This window comes from Miniopterus schreibersii, assembly GCF_964146895.1.
Source record: "Miniopterus schreibersii genome assembly, chromosome: 10".
Classification (NCBI taxonomy): domain Eukaryota; kingdom Metazoa; phylum Chordata; class Mammalia; order Chiroptera; family Miniopteridae; genus Miniopterus; species Miniopterus schreibersii.
In genome coordinates, this window is record NC_138110.1 from 11,796,350 (window position 1) to 11,818,244 (window position 21,895).

At 39.0% G+C, this 21,895-nt stretch overlaps 1 protein-coding gene and 1 pseudogene across 2 annotated transcripts in view; both read right to left on the minus strand.

The window, feature by feature from the left end:
• Positions 1 to 21,895, minus strand: part of PHLPP1 (PH domain and leucine rich repeat protein phosphatase 1) — a 175,966-nt gene that overhangs the window by 93,614 nt on the left and 60,457 nt on the right. The gene's annotated exons all lie outside the window — the stretch shown is intronic.
• LOC308562754 (cytochrome c pseudogene) lies at positions 5,661 to 5,973 on the minus strand (annotated as a pseudogene). Its single transcript has one exon. The product of its transcript is annotated as a cytochrome c pseudogene (transcript).

Below are 21,895 nucleotides of genomic sequence, written 5' to 3' on the forward strand. Positions count from 1 at the left end.
TCTCCGGTTGCAATCTATGTGCCTTTTATTTGTTTTTCTTGCTCTACTGCACTAGCTAGAACCTTCCATACCATACTGAACAAAAGTAGTGGAAGCAGACATCCTTTCCTTTTTCCTAATCTTAATGGGGTAGCATTCAGTTTTTCACCACTAAAAACACTATGATCTGTGTGTTTTTCATAGGTGCCTTTGATTAAACTGAGGAAGTCCTCTCCTATTCCTAACTTGATAAATTTTCTTTCTTAATCAGGAGGGCACGTTGAAATTATTCAAATGCTGCTTCTGCCATCTATTGAAGCGATTGGGATCAATTCAATTGCTTCTTAAGTGATGAACTAGTCTTGCATTCCCAGGATAAACTGCATTCGTCATGACATCATTTTTACGTATGTTGAATTCGATCTGCTAGAACTTCACTAATTATTACATCTATGTTCATGAGAGATTTCAGGTTATACTTTTCTTTTTTCATGTCTTTTTCTGGCTTTGGTGTCTGGGTTGAAATATTCTTTCCTCTTCACTTTTCTGAAAGAGTTTGGATAAAATGAATATTATTTCTTCCTCAAACATTTGTTAGACACCTCAGTAAAGCCACTGGACCCGGAGTCTTGTTATTTCCTGGGTGTGTGTGTGTGTGTGTGTGTGTGTATGTGAGAGAGAAAGTCTATTTCATTTAAGATGTCATATAGTTGGCGTAAAGTTGTTTACAATATTCCCTTCTTGTCCTTTTAATATCCATAGACTCTATCTATCGTGATGTCACCTCTGTCATTCCCGATATTGGTAACCTGACTCTTTCCCCTTTCCTTGGTGAGTCTAGTTAGAGGATTACCAATTTTATTAAGCTTCTCAAAGGACTTAATAAAGTTCCATTGGTTTCTATTAGGGTTTTTTTGTTGTTGTTTTTTTGGTTTCTATTGTTTTTCTGTTTATGGTTTCATTTATTTCTGTTCTTACCCTTATTGCTTCTTTTATTAATTTTGGGATTAATTTAGGCTAATTTTTTCTAGTTTCCTGAGGTGTAAACTAGGGTCACTGACTTGAGGCTTTTCTTTTTTGCTAATACAGGCATTTAAGTGCCATAAACTTCCTTCTAAGCACTGCTTTAGCTGCATTCCACAATTTCTGGTATACTATGGTTTCAGGATCACAAATCTTTTATTTTGCAGTGTAGAATCTGCTGTTAATTCCATCCAGTGTACTTTTCATCTCTAGAAGTTCAACTGGGGTATATGTGTGTGACACACATACACTTATATACACACACACACAATGAAACATATTATAATGGTTGCTTAAAGGTCCCTGTCAACCAATTCTATCATTGGTATCATTTCTGTGTCAGTTTCGTTTCACTGAGTTTTTTCCTCATTTAGGTCCTATTTTCTTGCTTCTTTGCACACCTGGTAACTTGTTGAATGCCAGTCATTGTGACTTTTATCTTGTTGAGTGCTGGCTATTTTTATATTTCTATAAATATTATGGAGTTTTGTTCTGCGACACAGCTAAGTTAGTTGGAAATAGTTCAGTTCTAACAAGGTTTGCTTTCTAAGACTGGCCATATAAGACAAGAGTGGCCTTAAGCCTAGAGCTAATAGTCATATTAGCAAGCTGAGTCCTCTGATACCCTGTAAATAATAAGATCTCCTATTGCTGCTGGTGGGAACATGAACTATTCCTGGCCCTGCGTGAGCTTCAAGGTTTGTCCCCTCTGCTCCTTTTCTGTGCTTTTCTTCCCCCCCAGCCTTAGGTAGTTTCCTCACACACACGCACTGATCATGGCTCAGCTGAAGGCTCACTGAGGACCCCTTGCCCACTCCAGGGCCCTGTCTCTCTGAGCAGCTCTTTCTTCCCCAGCACTCTGCTCTGTGAACTCAAGTTGCTCAGCCTCCATGGATCCAGGCTCTGTCTGGGCTCCTTCGTCTGCCACTGAGGCCTGGAACGCTCTCTCATCTGTTAGTTGGTGCTGCCTGATGCCCAGCATCTAAAAGCTGTTTCACCTGATTTTTAGCAGTTTCGGGTGAGAGAGTATATGCAGCCCGGGACTCCATCTTGGCTGGAACAAGGTGCTGTTATTTTTAATTTAACTCAGTTTCTAATACCTACTCTTCACTTATTTTTTCCTTCAAAGCGCTGAATATCAATATATTAATATAGTCAGAAATTCAGAGAGGCCCTGTAGGACAGTATATGCATTGTTTCAATGCCCTTAAGCCAGTATTTCCACTCCTCTTTTATTGAGCATTTTTAGTATTTCCTAAGGCAACTCAACTTTCAGCCACACTATGCTGCCTGCCTAGGCTGTCCAAGTTATCTCCTGAAGTACCCATTAGTATTTTCCTTAGTCCTGTCCTTCCCCAACTCCATTTTCTCATAAAACCTTTTCAGAATTTTCAGGAACATATATATAGTAGCAGAAACACCTGTTTTACCTAGAAGACTGCTGAAAAAACATAGAAATATGTACAAATTTGGTTGGTGCCAATTACATGTCTTTGCTAAATATACCCTAGTGTCTATCACTGCAGTAGTTTAAAAATAGGTCTACAAATTCCTTTAATTTCTTCCCCTCAAGAGGTGGAGCCTAATGCCACTCCCCTTGTACGTGGACTGCGCTGAGTTGCTTCTAACAAGCACAATGTGTCAGCCTGGAAGGCTGCCTTGGACTTCTGAAACCAGGTGGGAAAGGTCACAAAGCTTCCTCCTTTGCTCTCTCTAGGATCACTCCCCCTCTGGGGAAGCCAGCTGCCATGTGACCATGACATTCTGGAAACCCTATGAAAAGGCCAACAAGGAGAGAAACCAAATCTTTCTGCGAACAGCTTGCAAGGAACTGAGTCCTCTTTTCAGCAGCCAAGTGCGCAAGCCGTACATGATGCAGATCCTCCGGCGCTGGCCCAACCCAGAGAACTTGGCCCCTAGAACTTCATCACAGTCTCCAGCTGGAACTACCCAGCTAAGCCATTCCTGAATTCCTGACTTACAGAAACTGTAAGATAATAAATGTGTGATGTTTTAAGCCACTAAGTTTTGGTGCAATAACTAGTACAACTTTACTAGGTGGATTTCACTTAGTTCTAGTTACCTGAACATGATAAAATGTTAATAACCTACTTTTCCCTAAAATAATCTATGAAAGTATTTACAGGGCTTTGTATAAACTAGTGAAGGTCTATTATCATCAGAAATAGTCAAAACAAGAGTGAGAGCAGCGCATTAAGCATTTGCAATTTCCAAAAATTTAGAGAATGAAAATATTCATGATGATATGGCAACTAAGAAAGTCTGATCACTACATAAATGTTGATGAAAGAATTTACCACGTCCCTGGAGCTAAAAATTGTCAGAAATGAGTGAAAATACTCAACTCTCACCTCACCTCCTCTACCTTTAGAGCTTAGGCTGCTAACACTCTAAAGCATGTTTCTGATTGCACATATATCCTTAAATCCTTCTTGGCTACCTCCAGTGACAGACTGAATTAAATTACTTGCCGAGGGTCATTTGAAGAGCTGGCAGAAGGATTTCAATGACCCCGTAACAAGGCCTACAGACCTGAGCACTGAACTGGCACCTGGGAATCTTGTCTCAGAGCTGAAAGGCTGAACAAGCTCAGCAAGGCGTGCTGGCAGGAGCTTTGAAACAGATTTCAGACTAGTCCCTTTTAGCTAATGGAAATGACAGCCAGCTGCTAAGTAGATTTGGGGAGGGTTAATTTATGCATCAGATCAAAAAATATATAGTCAACTGTCCAGTAAATCTTGCTTCTGACAGCTACTCAATTTGATTAGGTTTATTTATATCTCACAATTTACCGTAGACTCTAATCTCCGAGAAATGTCACCTTTCTCTAATCTCTAAATTCTTGAATACATACCACCAGAGCTTATAATTTCCCTTACAATATTCATTAAAACAGTACCTGGAAAATGTGAGCTACCCCTTCAGGCTCTTACAGGGTCCAAATAATTTAAAAGGGAAAAAAAAAAAAAATCAACCAAATCAATGTATTATTAATTTTAGCAATAAAACTACTGCTAACGTAATATAAACTATAGTAAAATTAGCCATGAACTTAACAAATCTGAAAAATCACAGTAATGAAGACAATTATCATGACTGGACAGTATGTGTTAATATACAGTAAACCATAATAAATCAAAATGCTTAAAGGAAATGCTGAATGAAGACAAATTACAGCAGAGGGCCTTCAACTTTAGCATGCACCAAAATCACCTGGAAGGCTTGCTAAAGACAGACTGTAGGCTCCACCACCCAGGGTTTCTGATTCAGTCATTTTGAGTGGGGGCTTGAGATTTTGCTGATGCTGCAGGTCCAAGGACCACAATTTGAGACCCACTGAGTTACAGTATTAGATTAACAATGTCTTTTTGACCAGATGGGATATCAGCATTTGGTTGATTAACCTTGACCAAAGAAGCAAGTGAATCAAGTTGGAGAGAAAATGAGAGAGGCAACTGGGAATGAACTTAAGAGCAAGCAGGTTGCTAACCTTTTTATTTCTCCTTCCTTCCCTCATCCCCAGTCCTCATAAGGAACTAGATTCATTTCTCAGGCATCTTTAAAGTTCCCCCCCGACTCCATCATCAAAATAAATTCTTAGTTGTCTGACTCTCTGATGCTCACATCTCTTCTTGGTGTGTATTTAGAGAAGGTATTTTTTTCGAATGTGGGCTTCTTTATCATTGTGCACCCATGGACACCATAAACCTCCCCGGCTTTACGAGCTCCTTCAGCTCACTTCCAGGAGCAATATGTAGTTAGCTGGTGTGGCCTCCCCTTCTTAACTTCGTACTTGGCAAAGAAAACATTTGAAAAATGTCAAATCACCCTTCACTGGTCTGGTCACTTCTCCATCTGCTACATCTCAGAAACGACAGTCTCCTTTCTCTTGTGCATAACTTCAGACCACACTGTAAGAGCCTTTTCAACGTTCTCTTGAATTTTCTTTCTCATTAGATGAGCAAACTTTTCCTTGGCTAGAAAAACCACTGAAACAGTTTCACTAACTTTCTGCTGTCATTTCTGTTATAACGGACGGTGGACTTCTTCAGATCCACAGGTTTGTTAAACTTCTGAAATATTCAACTTTTTTTTTTTTGAGAATTGTTCAATATTCTTTATTTGATATTATACATAAACCACACTAAAATGCCTTTCATTAAGTAAAAGTTTAAGTACAGGGAATTTTAATTAAGTTGACATAGTTAGGACCAAAAAGATAAAGTGGGCACTGCCAGCTCATCTCCATCCTTTGCCTTTTCACAGGCTAATGAACACAACGTGAAGAACGGGCGAGGCCTTCTGGTCTAGGAGAGTGAAGGGATTCCCTCCGTATTTAAACATATTACTACAGCCAGTTATATAAATCTAAATGTAAAACCAATCTCCCACAGGTTTTAAGATGGCAACTCACCAGCTCTGCAAAAAGTTGAACATTACGAATCAAGTCCAATCATATCTTTAGAAGGGGAAATCAGTGATAACACTTGCTCAAAGCAAATTATCATCAAAGTTCAAAAAGCTGGTCACATTCATTTAACCACAAGCCAATCTATTTAAATCATTCTGGTGTATGAGATCAATTTAAATATGGTACACATTATAAAAGTCATTTGTAATAAGGCGGTGGCCAACTATTACTCATTAGTAGCTTTTTGAGATAAGCTATCAAGTCTGCCCTTTCTGTGCTCTTCTTCATGACAGCAAAGATCATTTCTGTCCCAGGGGTGTCCTTCTTGGGATTCTCCAAATACTCCATCAGCGTAGCCACTCCCCAAGTGATGCCTTTTTTCTCGTTGGCATCCGTGTAAGAAAATCCAGAGGCCTGACCTGTCTTTCGCCAAATAGACCATGGAGATTTCACCCAGCCTTGTGCTTGCCTCCCTTTTCCACAGTATGGCACTGGGCACACTTCTAAACAAAAATCTTGTCCTTCTCAACGTCACCCATTTTAAAATTGCTCTTTAGTCACATGCGATACAGAAGTGCCCACTGGCAAGCTGGACGTCCTCAGTCTCTCTCAACATTCTTAAGTTACCTACAACTCCTACTTTCTAGCTAAAAACCATCACTTTGGTAGATGTCAGAGTTTTCATCACCTGCTTTCCCAGATGGCTTTATTTTGTGGTATTTCTCCACAAAGAATAATGTCACCAAGGCACGAGCATTAAAGCATAAACCACCAGGAGTGAGGTGTCACAGATGAACTTTGCTGAAGTGATGCTGGGTCACAGGCCTCAGGAATGACTAAACCTTAAATCCAAAAATGCCTAAGGTCCAGTATACCCCTACTCACTCTAACTTACTCTCAAAATAGCATACACACTCCTGCCTTCAGATGAAGACGGAAGTGTCGGGGGTGATACACACCGCGGTGGGTGTGAAAATCAGGGTGATGAAGCTAGACAGCTCCAAAGCTCCAGCTGAGTCAAGTCTTCGCTGTGAGATGCTTTCATTCGGAGTGTTGTGATGTCCAGCCAGGCACACACACATTCATAAGTAAATAGCAAAATAAAAATTCCAGTCAAGCATGAATGGTTTCTGGATAATCCACACCACTATTTCTCTCTCCTAAGACATAGTAAAACAAACAACACAACAATAAAAACAACTACATTTCATTTTCCTTTGCTGTGAAGAACACTTCAGCCAAGATGACCTGAGAAGGTTACAATGTCTACACAATTACACAGGACACAATCTGATCCAAAATTCTTTTCCACAGTAGTTTTCTTTTTAAGACAGGGTTGGGGGTTACTTTCCTCTTTATAATACATACTGATTGTGTTTAAATTTTGACTTTTACAAAACAAAAACAAAGATTTCAAGAGCAAAACAATTTCCCAAGAACATTATTTCCCACTCATCTCTCCTGCATGAGACAATATTCAGGGGACAACCCTGTTCCCTAAGAGGTTGATTCCATTAAAGAGGTTGAGTCTAGATTCAACTATCTTGTACAACCATCACCTCAGAAATATCTACAACTCACCCATTCCAAAGAGATGGTTATCTCAACTTATTAGGAAATCTCTAAAAAAAATTACAAAACTTCCCATTACTAGCCCATTCTTATGATTTATTTACCTATAGGAAACTTCAGTATATTCATTTTAAACTTCCTCAGAAGCACACACAAAATCCACAAAGTTCCCACTTAAATTATTTTCAATTGTTATTTTAAATACAGCCCCATTATTCAAAGATTAAAGGGAAAGGAAGTAAAAAACAACAAAATAACCATAATCCATCCTACTTTTTTTCTAGTATTTAAATAATTTCAGTGAACTTTTTCATTTTTTTAAATTTACAAATCATTTACATCCTTGTAATCACAGCATACACACCATTTTATACCCTGCTTTAACCTCTCCAAACTATATCATACACGGTTTTCCAAGTTGTCAGTCTTCGTAGCTTAAAGACTCAGAAAATACTGCATAAGCTATCATTTGTTTACGCAACTCCTCATAATTCTCATTCTATAAACTGCTAAACCAAAGCGCATGGCTTTTTTAAAACAACTCCTGATCCCTCTTTAATATTACCAGTTCTTTCTAGCCAGCACTTCTAAATCAGCTATTAATTAAAATAAGCCAAAATAAGCATGTTTCTACTACTGAATACTTTCCCCAGAGGAATGAGTAGCCTTTCCAGACATCCTAAGAACATGTGAAAGAAAAAAATAGCACAATAAGCTATATTAGTCATAAAAATGAACACACATTCTCGACCCATGATGGAAATAGGCTTCATATGGTTGATGCCAGTAGCTGTGTTTGAATAAGACATGTGAAATCACTACTTTTTAAAGACCGATTAAAAGAAAATGGACTAAAAAAGTTTTAAAAAGGAAAAAATTCTGTAATTTTTCTGGTGAAAACGTTTGTATTTGTGCATAAACAAACAGCATTCTAATTTTGTCCAGTATTCTATACTGTTTTTCCTCTCTGCTCCCAACATCCCTCTCCTCCCCCAAGAACAGCTTGCACCAAATGAGGAAAGGGAGAGGTTACTCTGTCATTAGTCACTAACTGATTGTAACTATAAGGAGTAGCAAAACACTTAGCAATGAATTAAAAAAAAAAAAAAAAAATCCAAACAAATATAATGAAAATAGCTGTAACAGACTATAATGGATTTTAAGTGTTTGCTATCATGAAAGCATATTTAATTAGTCTTTCAAATCTAGGATACTGATTTTAGTCCTTGGCGACCAAATCACTTATTCACAACAAGTCTTTTGATCTTCAGGGGGTTCTAGAACCCCAAACTCCAGTCTTCCTGGGCTTTGGAATTCCTCCAACAGACCCCACCCCTTCTTAGAGATTGCAGAGTAGGCCAAACAAGTTCTACTAGGTAGGGTTCTTTCCAATGTGCAGGTCCAAAGCCCAGCACAGTATCCGGAGCAGACTAAGTGCTCACCAAGTATCTGTTACAGGAATGAATGCACTGCTATGTCTGGGCCAAAGAAAACAGGCACTTCTCAGCATACACAGCAAATTACTAAAACTATACCATCTACAGCCACGTGTTTGGAAAACAGATAGGGTAGGAGAGAAAACATGTGGCTCAAAACAAACTTTCTAGCTATTAACCATCTTTAGTTTATATTAATTATTAAGGAAAACATTTGTCTAAAACTATGGATCAAATACTTCAAGCTTCTTTTATAGAAACATAGGGAATACTTTTTGTTTTTTAAGGAAAGGAAAGGGGGTATTTTCAATGGACAAATGAAAGTCATTCAGGTGAATTAATTATAGTATGGATAGAGCTTTGAAAAAATAACCTGTCTCTATTTTCATCATAAAGTGTAACAGGTGTATAATTTACACACACACACATGCTCAAAGTAATATGACAAAAGGGTAACAAAGATCCCACCATGAGAAATCAGAGAGCAGGATAAATGAGAGACTTGTATTTACAACAGGAATAATGTCCATTTATCACTTTTAGTGCCCCTGGAAATTAGAGAACAAAATACATCTCTGAAACTTGCTGACAGTAGAAAAAGAATATTTGCTATAAATAAAGTGACAAGAACAAAAACTTTCAAGAAACATGAATTTCCAGGTACTGTGGATCCTTGTATCAGAAATCTAAAAGCCAGCTCCTCCTTTTCACTATGCTGTATAAAAGCAGTGTGTTGTACTGTAATGGAACATGATTCCAGGCTGTACTTCTCAATCCTCAATTATCAAAGAGAAGTTGTAATTTTAGTAGGGCAACAAATTATAAAATGTCATTACTCAAAACAATACAGGGGAATTTGAGAGGAATGACTCAGGATACACACCAGAAAACCTAAATCCTACATCCAAAATAAGAAAACAAAATAAAAGCTTCATGACTCCAAAATACACGAAAATGATTTTTTTAGCCCTGGCTGGTGTGGCTTGGTTGGAGCATCGGCCCCTGGACCAAAAGGTCACTGGTTCAATCCCTGGTCAGGGTGTGTGTGGGAGGCAACCAACAGATTGCCTCTCTTTCTTTCTCTCTCTCCCCCTTCCTCTCTCTCTAAAATCAATAAACACGTATTCTTTAAAAGTTATTTTTTAATATGAATGCACCGAAACTTTGTGCATTATATGTAACAACATATATTAAATATACTATTTTGGTAGAGACTGGCAGGATGTTCAACAATCCCACTTTGTCTTCCTGGATACACACAATAACTACATTTCTCAGCCTCTCTTAAAATTCAGCTGGAGCCATGCAACTAATTCTGGTCAACAAAATGTGGGCAGAAATATATATGCCACTTCCAGATATGCCTGTACCACACGTGCTCCTCTATAGGCTCCTCCTCCACTGACCAGTGGGATGAAGATGGTCCAGGAGAACTCTCTGAGGATGCTCAAGGGGATGCTAAGCCACAAGACAGAGGAGCCCAGGTTCCTGAGTCACCTGGAATGGAGCTGACTGACTTTATCATGAGAACAAAGGAAACATGTATTATGTTCAAGTATAAGATTGGCGTGGTTGGTTGTTACAGTGGCTAATAAATATTTCCCTAACACCGTTATATCCAAGTCAAAATATCACCCTAATTGGAGCTGAAATAAACTGCTATCATATTCCATGAGCAAACTTCTACAACTGGAAACACCAATATGCATTGGTAGGGCACCAAACTTCCCATCCTTCTGACATACAAGAGGAAAGGCCGGTGATGGGTCCTGCTCTCTGTCACAAGGGAGGGACAGGGCTACGTGATGCTAGGACCCCTCTTACTGATACCACTGGCAGCCAGTTCTCAAGAGGAGTAACTCTGAGCAACAGTTGGAAAAGCAGATAGAGTGGCTCTGAGTAGCATATGATGCATCTTTTACTGAAAATTAGTTTTGGAATTGTAAACTATGTGTATTAGCTGCCTACATCTGCCATAACAAACTACTAGAAAGTGGGTAGCTTAAAGCAAAAGAAACTTATCTTCTCACGTTCTGGAGTCTAAAGGTTTGAAATCAAGGTGTCAGTAAGCCGGTTCCTTCTGGAGGCTCTGAGGAGAGGCAAGCTGTCGCATGCCTCTCTCCTGGCTTTTGGTGGTTGTAGGCAATCCTTGGTAATCCCTAGCTTGTGGCAGCGTGATTTGAATCTTTGCCTGTTGTCATATTACCTTCTTCTCTGTGTGTATCTCTTTGTATCTTATAAGGACCTCGTCCTAATTACATCTGCAAAGAGGCTAAGATCGCATTCTGAGGTTCTAGTCAGGGGTGGGGAACCTTTTTTCTGCCAAGGGCCATTTGGGTATTTATAATATTATTCTTGGGCCATATAAAACTATCAACTTAAAAATTAGCTATGAAAAAAGCTCCTAGATTTACTGAATTTTGAGTCCCACCTACAGTTGCGTTGGCAGGGCCAGACCAAATGATTTCGAGGGCCCTATATGGGACGTTCCCCACCCCTGTTCTAGGTGGACAAGAATTTTGGGATGGAACCTGCCACACTATTAATCTCTGATCTAAACAAGTCTGATTTTCTTTAGTCTTAAAGGTTGTTTTTTTTAAAATTTGATAATTAAATATTTACAGTACTTTCTTCAGTATTGTCATAATGTATTTTCAATACAATGCAGTGAGTATATTAAGTTTACAACAAAACTTAATTGTGAATTATCACCATGACAAAAATCAAGCAATTCCTGCTAGCAGAGCTCTAAAAATATTGCTACGTACCATATGACATTTTGGCTTTTAAATGTTAAAGCCCAATGCCCTAGCAGACAAAAGTATCATGTCTCTAAGCACTGTATCTGGAAATTCAAACTACTAAAGATACACAAAGCAGTCCGTGATTTGTCTGTAGTAGGCCGATGACTTGGCTCAAGTCCAATAATTGGTACGTTAGGAGACTAACTAGTGTTAGCACTTCACTGCTCTCTAAGTTAAACAAACCTCAGTATTTACTTAACTGTCTTCAAGAGAAGCTCTTAACACTTGAAGAGGACTGAAAAACTGTGAAGATTAACCCTGCAGACTATCACAGTCTTACGTATTTTTTCGACAATTTTACATATTTTTGCTACCTCCAAGTAAAGCTAGCATTCATCAATTAAATAAACCACTGGATGAGGAACTAAAATGCCAACACATGTACAAACAATTTGCACATTAGCTGTGAAACAGTAAACAGAACATACTTATTTAGCATACACTTTCATTATTATTAACCTATCTTTTGTTAGTTCAAGAGCAAAAATGGTGCCATTCACCTCTGTATTATCAGAGGACCTAGACCGCACATGGCAGACATTCAATAAAGTCTAAACAAATTAACTGAAACAACTGGAGATAAGAAAATAACAACCATTTCTAGGGATGGGTAAAATTCAATTTATATATGGTATTTTCTAATAATAAGCTGGATATTTTAAAAACTTCCCCAATTACCTAAGATATAAAGGCAATATAAGCTGAAGAAGAGTTTAGCTGAAAGACTTTTCAGAAAGAAGTGTGGATACACAACCAATCAAGCCTATTACATAACTTGTCCATCATTCACACAAAATATTAAGTTTAACACTTTTTGTACTTTTAGGAGCACAGAAAAACTAGTTATAAATATCAAATTATATACTACAGTGATCAAAGACAAGCATAAAATGATCTAAGAGACTACAAATAGGACAAAATCCATCCATATTTTATGATGAATTCCATAAAACCTTTCATTCTACATTTGTCACTATTAACAATGACAGACTCCTTTAGGGTGGCATTATTAACTTTTTAGTCATATAACTAGCTTTTTTTTACCCCAGGTTTAGAAGAATGAGTGTTTTTCGCTCACTCAGCTCCCGTTGATCAGCCTCTGACTATCTGCATCTGGGTTTGCAGGTTAAACCAGAGAGGAAACTTCTCCAGTCCTGACAGAAGGACAAATGTTGCTCACTTCTGAAAGTGCGCGCACGCTGGAGTCATCCTAGTATGTCTGTCACCTTATACACGAGACTCTCCTGGGACTCTCCCATCCTCCCACACAGCAGAAATAGAATTCTAGAACACACCACTCAATCAGTTATTTCTAGATGCTCACCTTAGAACAGTCCAGATACAAACGTCTTAATTCCACTTTGGTTTATAAACTATGTGGGTGCAACGATGGCATCTTCTTATTAATGATTCTACCCCAGAAATCATAAGCCTTAGAACAAATGCTTAATGCATACAATTGAAATTGACATAAAATGTTAACCTCACCCTTTAATTTTGTGTCCTCAAGTTTTAGAGTAAATAGTATAATCAATGGGAAATATAGCTTCCTAGACACACTAAGATTGATTATGATTAATAAGGACTCTCCTGGATCGTCACTCTCTCTTATATTTTGCCAATTACTATGTTATAAAGATGTGAGAGTTTCCTTTTCATATAATAACAAAGAAAATAATTTTGTGGTTACATACTATAATAAAATCCTAAAGATTATTAATTTGAAGAAAGAAAACCTGATTAACATATTCATCTTTCACTAAACCAGAAGATTTCATTATGAAAGGGAGTGAGGGCAATTTTATTAAGAAAAAGGATTTTAAACTAAAAGCTAACAACTTTTGGGAAAATAACATACTGATTTAAACTAATTCCTGATGAATTGAGTGTTCAAGGTTTTTATTTCTTGCAGTTTCCTCAAAGAGCTTCTATCTTTATCTTATCTCCTTTAGACAACACTTCAGCTCACATAATCCCAACAAATTTATAGGGAAAATAAAACTATACTTAAGAGCTTTAGAGTTAAAGAATATAATCTCATACTAAGATCTGAAGGCAAAGCTCTGTTTAGATAAATAGGAAATTATGAATTTCAAAACAGATGTTAAGCTAATCCTCATAGATTCAACATTGCAAACAGTTAGATAGTCCAACTACAGACAGAAGTAGTGTACACACAACACACTTTGAAATTTTTATCATCTTTTTATTGCCCTACTGAATGTTTGCCTTGGAAATATTATCTATCTTTCAGAAGAAAGGGGTTTCCTCAAAATCTTACCACCAATTCAAATGACCACGCTCTCCTAAAGTATCAATTAACCAAATAAGAGGCTATTCTGAGGGTATAATATGCTTGCTCACCAGTCCCACTGCTAAAACCATTTTTATACCTTATTCCTAAAATTGGGGAAAGCAGAAAGAAGTATAAACAAATACTAGAAAGAAATCACATGAAATAACTTGCTTTCTGAATCTATCAATAAATCCTTTTTGGAGTCACTATGAGAAAGCAGTCTAGAAGGGAGAAATAGAAAGGAGTCAGGTAAAAAAAATTACTGGTTTTCCTGGTAGACATATGTAAATTTTATCTACCAACCCTCCATTCTTCTATGTATGCAGAAACAGACCCAATGATGACCTCAAAGGTAGAGGATATTTCTTGTGTTCAACAAAAAGACATGACTGCTGAGGGTAAAGACACTAAGTAAAACTCTTGAGCTTAAGTTTTTGTTTTGTTTTCTCCACAGACAGATGAAAGAAAGGATGCTTGTGCAGAAAAGCCAGTTTGTTTGTAATTCAGGATACTATAAACTAGCAGAAATAGAGCCATCATTATTTCTATTAAGAAAGTTTAAAGTCATTTAAAATGATTTGCAGGAGAGGCTGAATTAGATAAAACATTTTGAAATATTTTATTTCCTATGATTTGAAACTTTAAAAAAAAGCAATTCTGGCTATCCATTTGAAGGGAGATGAAAAGAAGAATCTTAATCTCTACCTCACACCATAAGTAGACATTAACATTGGAGAATACCTCTATGACCTTAACATAGGCAAAGATTTCTCAAATAGGACACCAAAAGGAGCCATCACAAAGAAAAAGTGGACATATTAGAACACGTCAAAACTCAGAATGTCTGCCATCAAAAGACACCATTAAGAGAGTGAAAAAAGCAAGACACAGAATGAAAAAAGATAAATGTAACATATCTAACTAGCTAAGGGCTCATATCCAGAATATATTAAAAGAACTTATATAAATTACTAAAAACAACATTTTTTAAAAAACAACTATGTAAAAAAACAACCCCCTCCCCTCATGTTTCTCACACATATATCTACAGAGCCAATAAACATATGAAAAGTACTCAACCTTAGTTATTGGGAAATACAAATTAAAATCACAATGAGATCATACTATACACCAACCAGAATGGCTGAACTTAAGACCAATACGAAGTGTTGGCAAGGTTGTGGAGCAATATAAACCCTTATACATTGCTGGCAGAAACATAAACAACCTCTGTGGAACTGTTGGCAAGATCTACTGAAGTTAAAACATGAACATACTAGGACTCACCCATTCCATTCCTAGAGATTTACCCAACAAAAATACACGTGGTAGTGCACTAAAAGTTGCACAAAAATGTTTGTGGCAGCATTCATTGCAATTAGAAAAACAATGGAAACACAACTTGATTTAGAAAACTAACGATGAGCAGACAAATTTTTAAAATTAAAATTTCTAGTATGCAAAGTGTTAACAGCAATGTGAATCCTTAGTATATCAGAGAACATACTCTTCCAAACCTAAACATTTGGACATTACTTTTAAATCTGACTCTATTTAAGAAACAGTTTTAAGGCATAAAATAAATAAAAACAGAATTATAAATTATTAAGGCTCAGGGAGTATGCATTCTCCATTCTTCAGCATACTCTGCAAATTCACCTTCTGAGACTCACCTTATATCCAATCCTCACTGGGTCTCTTTTCTCTACACTTAGATCCTTCCCACACTTGCCCTGCCTTCAACCCTGCTATTCTTCCTGCCTGAAATGCCTTTTCTGAACTCCTATCTCAATCCAATTTTTCATTTGGATTCTATAAGACTGGACTCCCCAACCAGAATGGCTGAACTTAAGACCAACACAAAGTGTTGGCAAGGATGTGGAGGAACACAAACTCTTAGACACTGCTGGTAGAAATATAAGGCATAATTGGTAGGTTTCTACTTGGTTTATACTCCGTAGACAACTTTAGAATTTCTCAATTGTCTGCCTAAGTTCCCCCTACAGAGGGCATTGTCTCGAATCTTCATTTACACTCCCGTGCACTGGCCCACAGTAGAGAGATGGATGAAACATTCACATGTGCATTTTTTTTAAGTTACAGAACAAGGCCAAATTACTTTCAATTCAACCAGCATTTCAGTGCTAACTTTATCTAAGATACTGAGCCCTAATTAAGAGATTAGAAACAGTTATTTGAATTCAGCTGCATTTTGTAGTCCATGTCTTGCTGCTCTCTCCACCTATTTAAGTTTGCTGTATGATGCTCTAGAGCCACAAATACTGTAACTGCAATGGTAAGAACAGTTTCAAGCACCCAAATTAAGTAGAGTCCTGTCCTTTTTGGGAGGGGATTAATTCCCCCGCGCTGGCTCCACTCTTCCTGCCTTCTATGTAATCTAATCTGCCCCCTTCCCCAATGTGCCCCCTCCAAGGAGACTTGGGGTCTGCTCTCACTTGCTTGCTGGGTTAGCTCAGCAGCTCTCCTGCTATTGAGACTCACTCCTCAGTCCAGCAGACCCACCACTCAGCCTCTGCCTGGGCACGCAGTCCGCCCTCCCCTAACCATGGTGAGTTTGCCATTCTTTTCTCTGGGTGTCTGTTCCCATCAACAACTGGAGGAGCGCAGCTCCCATCTCCTCCTGCTCGATCCCCTGGCCCGTCCTTAGCTCTCGATGCTAGCGCCCACTCTGGCAAGGCAGGAAGGCAGTCGGGGGAATGAAGGAAAAGGGAGGTGAGAGGAAAAGAAGGGGAGGAGCGAGCGAGGGAATAAAAATATAAAGGGCACAAACATAAAGCACACCACCACACAGAAAACAGTGTCCTGGAGGCTAGGAATGATGGCCCGTGTACACGAATGTGAGTGTGAGATGAAAGGTAAACAGAAGAGATGGACTATGGGAAAAGCCAAGAAACAGGTGAGAAAAATGTGTTAACATGCTGAAAGAAGGCAAATACCCAGGACTTGGTAAGAAAGAATCGAAAGTATAGACCTAAAAATGCACAGGACATCCCCCCAGCTTAGGGGTGAAGAGCATGGGCTGTGGGGTCAGACTATCCAAATCCCAGCTCTGTCCTTGGGAACCGTGCAACTCTGGGCAGGTTCCTTCACAACTCCCTACCGATAGAATTTTTTTGTCCTGCTTTGTTTTAATGTCTTTGTCAATGCGGTAGTCACAGCACCTAGAACAATGGTTGGCACATAGTATAAACTCAAAGCGTAGTTACTGAATAAAATGAATGAATAGACTTAACCTCTCTGTGACTCAATTTCCTTAACTGTAAAAGGAAGATTACATCAAACCAGATTGTTGTGAGAATGAAATGAGACACATGTAAAGCATTTAGAACAATGTCAGGCAGCACAGCAAGCATTCAATAAAGTGAGCTTTTTATTAGACAGTAAGCTATAATAACTAAAGATATCTGAGCGCACCACAGAAATGTACTCCTCCCATCAGCCTGCTATAAGCAAAATTAGCAACAACATAATTTTTACATAATTTATTTTACAAAGTATAGTGCTGTCAAATTTTTTAAATCAGGATATAAAACTAACATAAATATTTTGAAATTTACTAAGCTCTTAGGCTTAGTAAATATGATCATCGATACAAACAGCAGATCTTCATTTTACTAATTGTTTTAGAAAAGTAAGAACTACGGTGTAATCCTTTAGGTTCATTCTGCAGTTTTACAACAGACTGCACAAGTCAGCTGACTCCAGAGACCTGGGATCCCATTTTTAAAATAAACATTGGCACACTTACCCAAGTAGCTGATCCCAAACACTAAATTATCCAAGTACTTTATAATTACCTTTTGACACATTTGTCTCACTTGTCCAAATGAGTAATTTTGGTAGTGAAGCTGTATGTTACATAAAAACAGTTTTTGTTCATGCATCTCTTTGGCTCCAAACCAAACCTACCATGTGAAACATGTCACACTGGCAAACCTACAGTTAAGATTAATTGCTCTGGATAATTGTATTAGAAATTAGCTTTAATTCAACTCTCTTTATTCAGCTTACTATGCACAAATACCAAGAAGGGAAATTTTTGGTTAAGTGAAAATAGACAATAAAAAGACTTTATAAAATAAACTCCAGCTGAATTTCTCTCTGTTCGCACATCTACTACCACCAGTGACAAGAGATCCTTAACTCTGTTACTAGTGTTTACAAAGACCCACTACTAAGTCAGGCAAAGAATGCAGCTAGAGAAGACAGCTCAGTACCCAATACCTTCAAGGCACTCTAGAAAGGTAGGCCCTATATCTCAGTACGTTATTACTAGGATCATAAGGAAATAAGACAGATTCTCTAAACAATAAAGCAAATAATTGGAAAGAAGACAAATATCAAAACCGAGAGGGTCTTTCACAATAGAGACCTTTCCCTCTTCTTACATGCTTCCCTGGAGGAATCCCTCATTCTCCAGCCACCCGCACTTCACCACCCCCACGAGAACAACTGTAACTGCATATAATGAAAGATGCTGTAATGAAAGATGTGAGAGTTTGCATGCACTACGCATAATCAGTCTTCAGGCAAAAAATAAGTTGATGCCACTACTGTACGTTCTCTAATATTAATAACTTTAGAGCAAGTTTTAAAACATGAAAACTGCGCTTACTAAAAATAAAGCACAAAAACTATAGAGTTGGCTCAAATAAATTACATTACTTAATACAAATGCTGCTAAAGCTTTAATTTATGTGCTCTGATTGTGGTGGCAGAGAGAGGATAGAGGGGGATACTTCGAAATTCCACAATGCATGCTCAATAAGCCATCAGACTGCAACTTGTAACTGGTGGAGTCAAACAGGGACGCGAATTAATCACGGTCTACCTACAACAGGATGAAGAGTGGTAATAAAAGAAGAGGGGGTGACAAGCATCACAGTTAATTAGCCACTTGGCTTCTCCCCTTGGCTCCTGCAGGTCTTTGTTCAAATAGCAACGAGGCCTGCCCTGACCACCCTACTTCTAACACCACAACCTGTCTTCCCCCTGTGTGATGACACCCTTTACCCTGCCCTACTTTTGCTTTTTTCCACAGCACCCATCACTTATTACAGCATATCATTTACTTCTGCATGATACTGATTGTCTCCTGGCCCCACAGGGATGTAAGCTTTGTGGGGACACAGACCTTTGTTTTGTCCTTTGCGGAATCCTGAGCACCAACGACAGCATCTGCAGCAGAGAAGTCCAACACGTGACACATGGCGGCCTCAAGAATAGGTCACACAATGAATGGCTGGGTAACCTTGAAGACATGTTTTGTGATGATGAAACGGTCTCAGTTGCACAAAAGCAGACTGGAAAGTACTAACTGTACGTATTAGCTTTCTTTACCTTGTATCCCACTTGGTCAACATTCACAGACCACCTGCACATATACAGAAGTCTAAAAAACGGCAACTGGAGCTTGGATTACAAAAGAAACTGAAAACAGGACTTCTCTTCCCGAGCAAATAACAATCCAGATGACAATACGTAATCCATACACAAACAGTAACCAACAGTGTTCTGCAAATTCTTAACAAGTTCATGCCTAGCTTCCAGTGATGGCTGACCAAAACAGCGCTTTGTTGATGTTTTTAACAAATTTTCACAACGTATAATCATGTTCAAAGGCTTTCTCTTCTCCTTGCTTATGGACAGAGTCCCTGGCACATTCTACCTAAAGGCACCTGATGGTGCTCCAGAAAAAAGAGCTGCACTTTTTCTGTTCTGATAACCTTCAACTCTTCCCTATTTTCCAACATTCAAATACTTCCATCTACAAAGTTCAGCCAAGTTCACAAGCTATCTGGCAAAACAACACAACACAAAGAGAGCCAGGACCTTGCCAGGGAAAGGAATGAAGGTTAAAGCTATGCTTGAAAGATTCCTTCCTTTTCTCTACTAGGTTCAAAGTCCTTCTTTTAACTATGAATTCAGTATGGAAGCAACACAGCACAATGCTTCAAAAGCATGGATTCTGGAGCCAGGCAGCCCAGAATCCTGACTGCCTCTCACTTCCTCCACTGACCTCTTGTCTCAGTGTCTTCCCTGCCCTCATTAGTGTGCTGTAAAGCGCAGTGACTGGCACTTTGCATTTAGCATTATTATTAGGGTTCTCTGAATATTTTACAAACTTGGAGTTTACTTTTAATGATGCAGTTTAACAAAATCCATTACTTTAGGTTTGTCACAAAAGTAATCACAAGTTATACCTTTGCTTTATAAACTGTGGGTAGGGTCCTGGGAACCAAGTTGATAAATGAGAGTCTCTCCTTCCCCTCAGAGCCAAGTTTCCTTGAAGAGCACCTGACTCTGTCCGTTACCTCCCATGTACTGGCCCCCGCTGACTCTGTCCATTACCCCCCATGTACTGGCCCCCGCTGACTCTGTCCGTTACCTCCCATGTACTGGCCCCCGCTGACTCTGTCCGTTACCCCCCATGTACTGGCCCCCGCTGACTCTGTCCGTTACCCCCCATGTACTGGCCCCCGCTGACTCTGTCCGTTACCCCCCATGTACTGGCCCCCGCTATTCCATAACACACTCACTCTTGAACCACTCTTCCCTGCCCCACCCAACTCCATTCCAATTTCTGTAGCATTCCTCTCCCCTGGTTTTCTCTTCTACTTTTCCAGACTCTTTTCAATCTTCTTTATGGGGTTTCTTCTTGTAGAAGCCCCAACAACAAGTTCTGTAAATTGCGGGGAGAGGGGGGGGCATCTATTAATGTGGTGGTTTCCAGGTCTGGCTTCTCGGGCTCCTCTGTTATCTCAGCTACTCACTTCCATAAATTCACTCACGTCTTCCACATCTCAAGATCAGCCCGGATTGCTCCTGAACCATAAACCAGGACCCCACAGGCCGCTGGACCTCTCTATGGGGAAGACTCACAAACACATGAAATCCAAATTAAGCTCACCATCTTTTTATATCCTACAAGGTGCTGCTCCTCTCTGGTTTTCCCATTTGTTACTCAAATCTAAAGCCTGCAGTTATCTGGACACTTAGTTTTTTCATATCAAATTAATCACCTGCCAAACGTCTATTCTCAATCTCTCTAATCCATCCATCGTTTCCTCCCTCCACTCTCCCTGCAGCTGCTTTAGTGAGGCCCCCAATTTGTCTTACCTAGATGACTACTGTGGTAATGTACCTATTCATTACACTTAATCCAACATGCCTCATCCCTCCACCCTGCTTGCCAGAAAATTTTCTAAAATGCTAATGTCGCCTATTGCCCATTAGTCTCCTGTCTAATATCCTTTAATGATTGCCCCACAGCCTTCAGAACATCAATAATTACATCATCAACAATAACAGAAACTAACATTTACTGGGCACTCGATCTCAGGTGTTGATCTAGTTTAATCATCGTAACATTCCTATGAAGTAGGTACAATTATTAGCTATGATTTACCAATGAGGCAACAGAGACCAAGGGAGTCACCCCAAGTACAGAGCAAGTTAGGAGTAGGGACAAAGCCAGGAGCCACCCTCTCAACCACTGGGCAATACTGCCTCACCTAAACTCCGAGCGCGGCAAAGGCAGCTCAGGACCCCATCCCTGCCGACCTTCGTGGCATCACCTTTCTGCACGCTCTATTTCAACTTTCTATCCCTCTAGTCACGCTGGACCCACGTGCAGGACTCCAAACACACCAGCACCCTCTCACGTCTGGCCGATGTCCGCTCCCTGCTTGGAATATTCTTCCTTACCTCCTTCCCCAGGTGAACTACCCTTCTTATCAGCTGAGACACAGGATTGAGGATGCTCTCCAGGACAGAAATGTCCCACCATCTCTGCATCCGCCCTACTTAGTGAACAAATGTGATTTACTATCAACGCTGTGTCATAGGCAGATGCTAACATCTCCATGTCACAGAGGAAAAATTTTAAAGTGTATCTTGTTCTTTGTAAGTGCCTTCAAAGTAGCTAAAAGCCATAATTCTTAGTTCACAAAATCTCATCCAGTTAACTTCTCATTAAATAATTTTTCAGAACTGATTTCTCTATGCAAAAATCTAGCTGGCTCTCGGGTCATGGCAGAACCCCTCACAATCTACATTCACTGGAGAGGCTTTACACAGCTTTTCTAATGGAACTGCGCTCCCGTCACCATTATTCCAATGGCTCATTCTATTCTTAATGGCAGGGAATTTCTTTGTGTGACCTTCACAAAGCATTAAATACAGGGAAAAACCTACTTTTAAAAGAGAGGTTAAAAAAAGGAGAAAGAGAAAAAGCCTTATTGGGGTTGTTGAATTATTTTAAAAAAATTAAACTCAGAACTTGACAGTAAAAGGAAAGGCATTTTTTAAAACTTTTTTATGAATGGGTGCT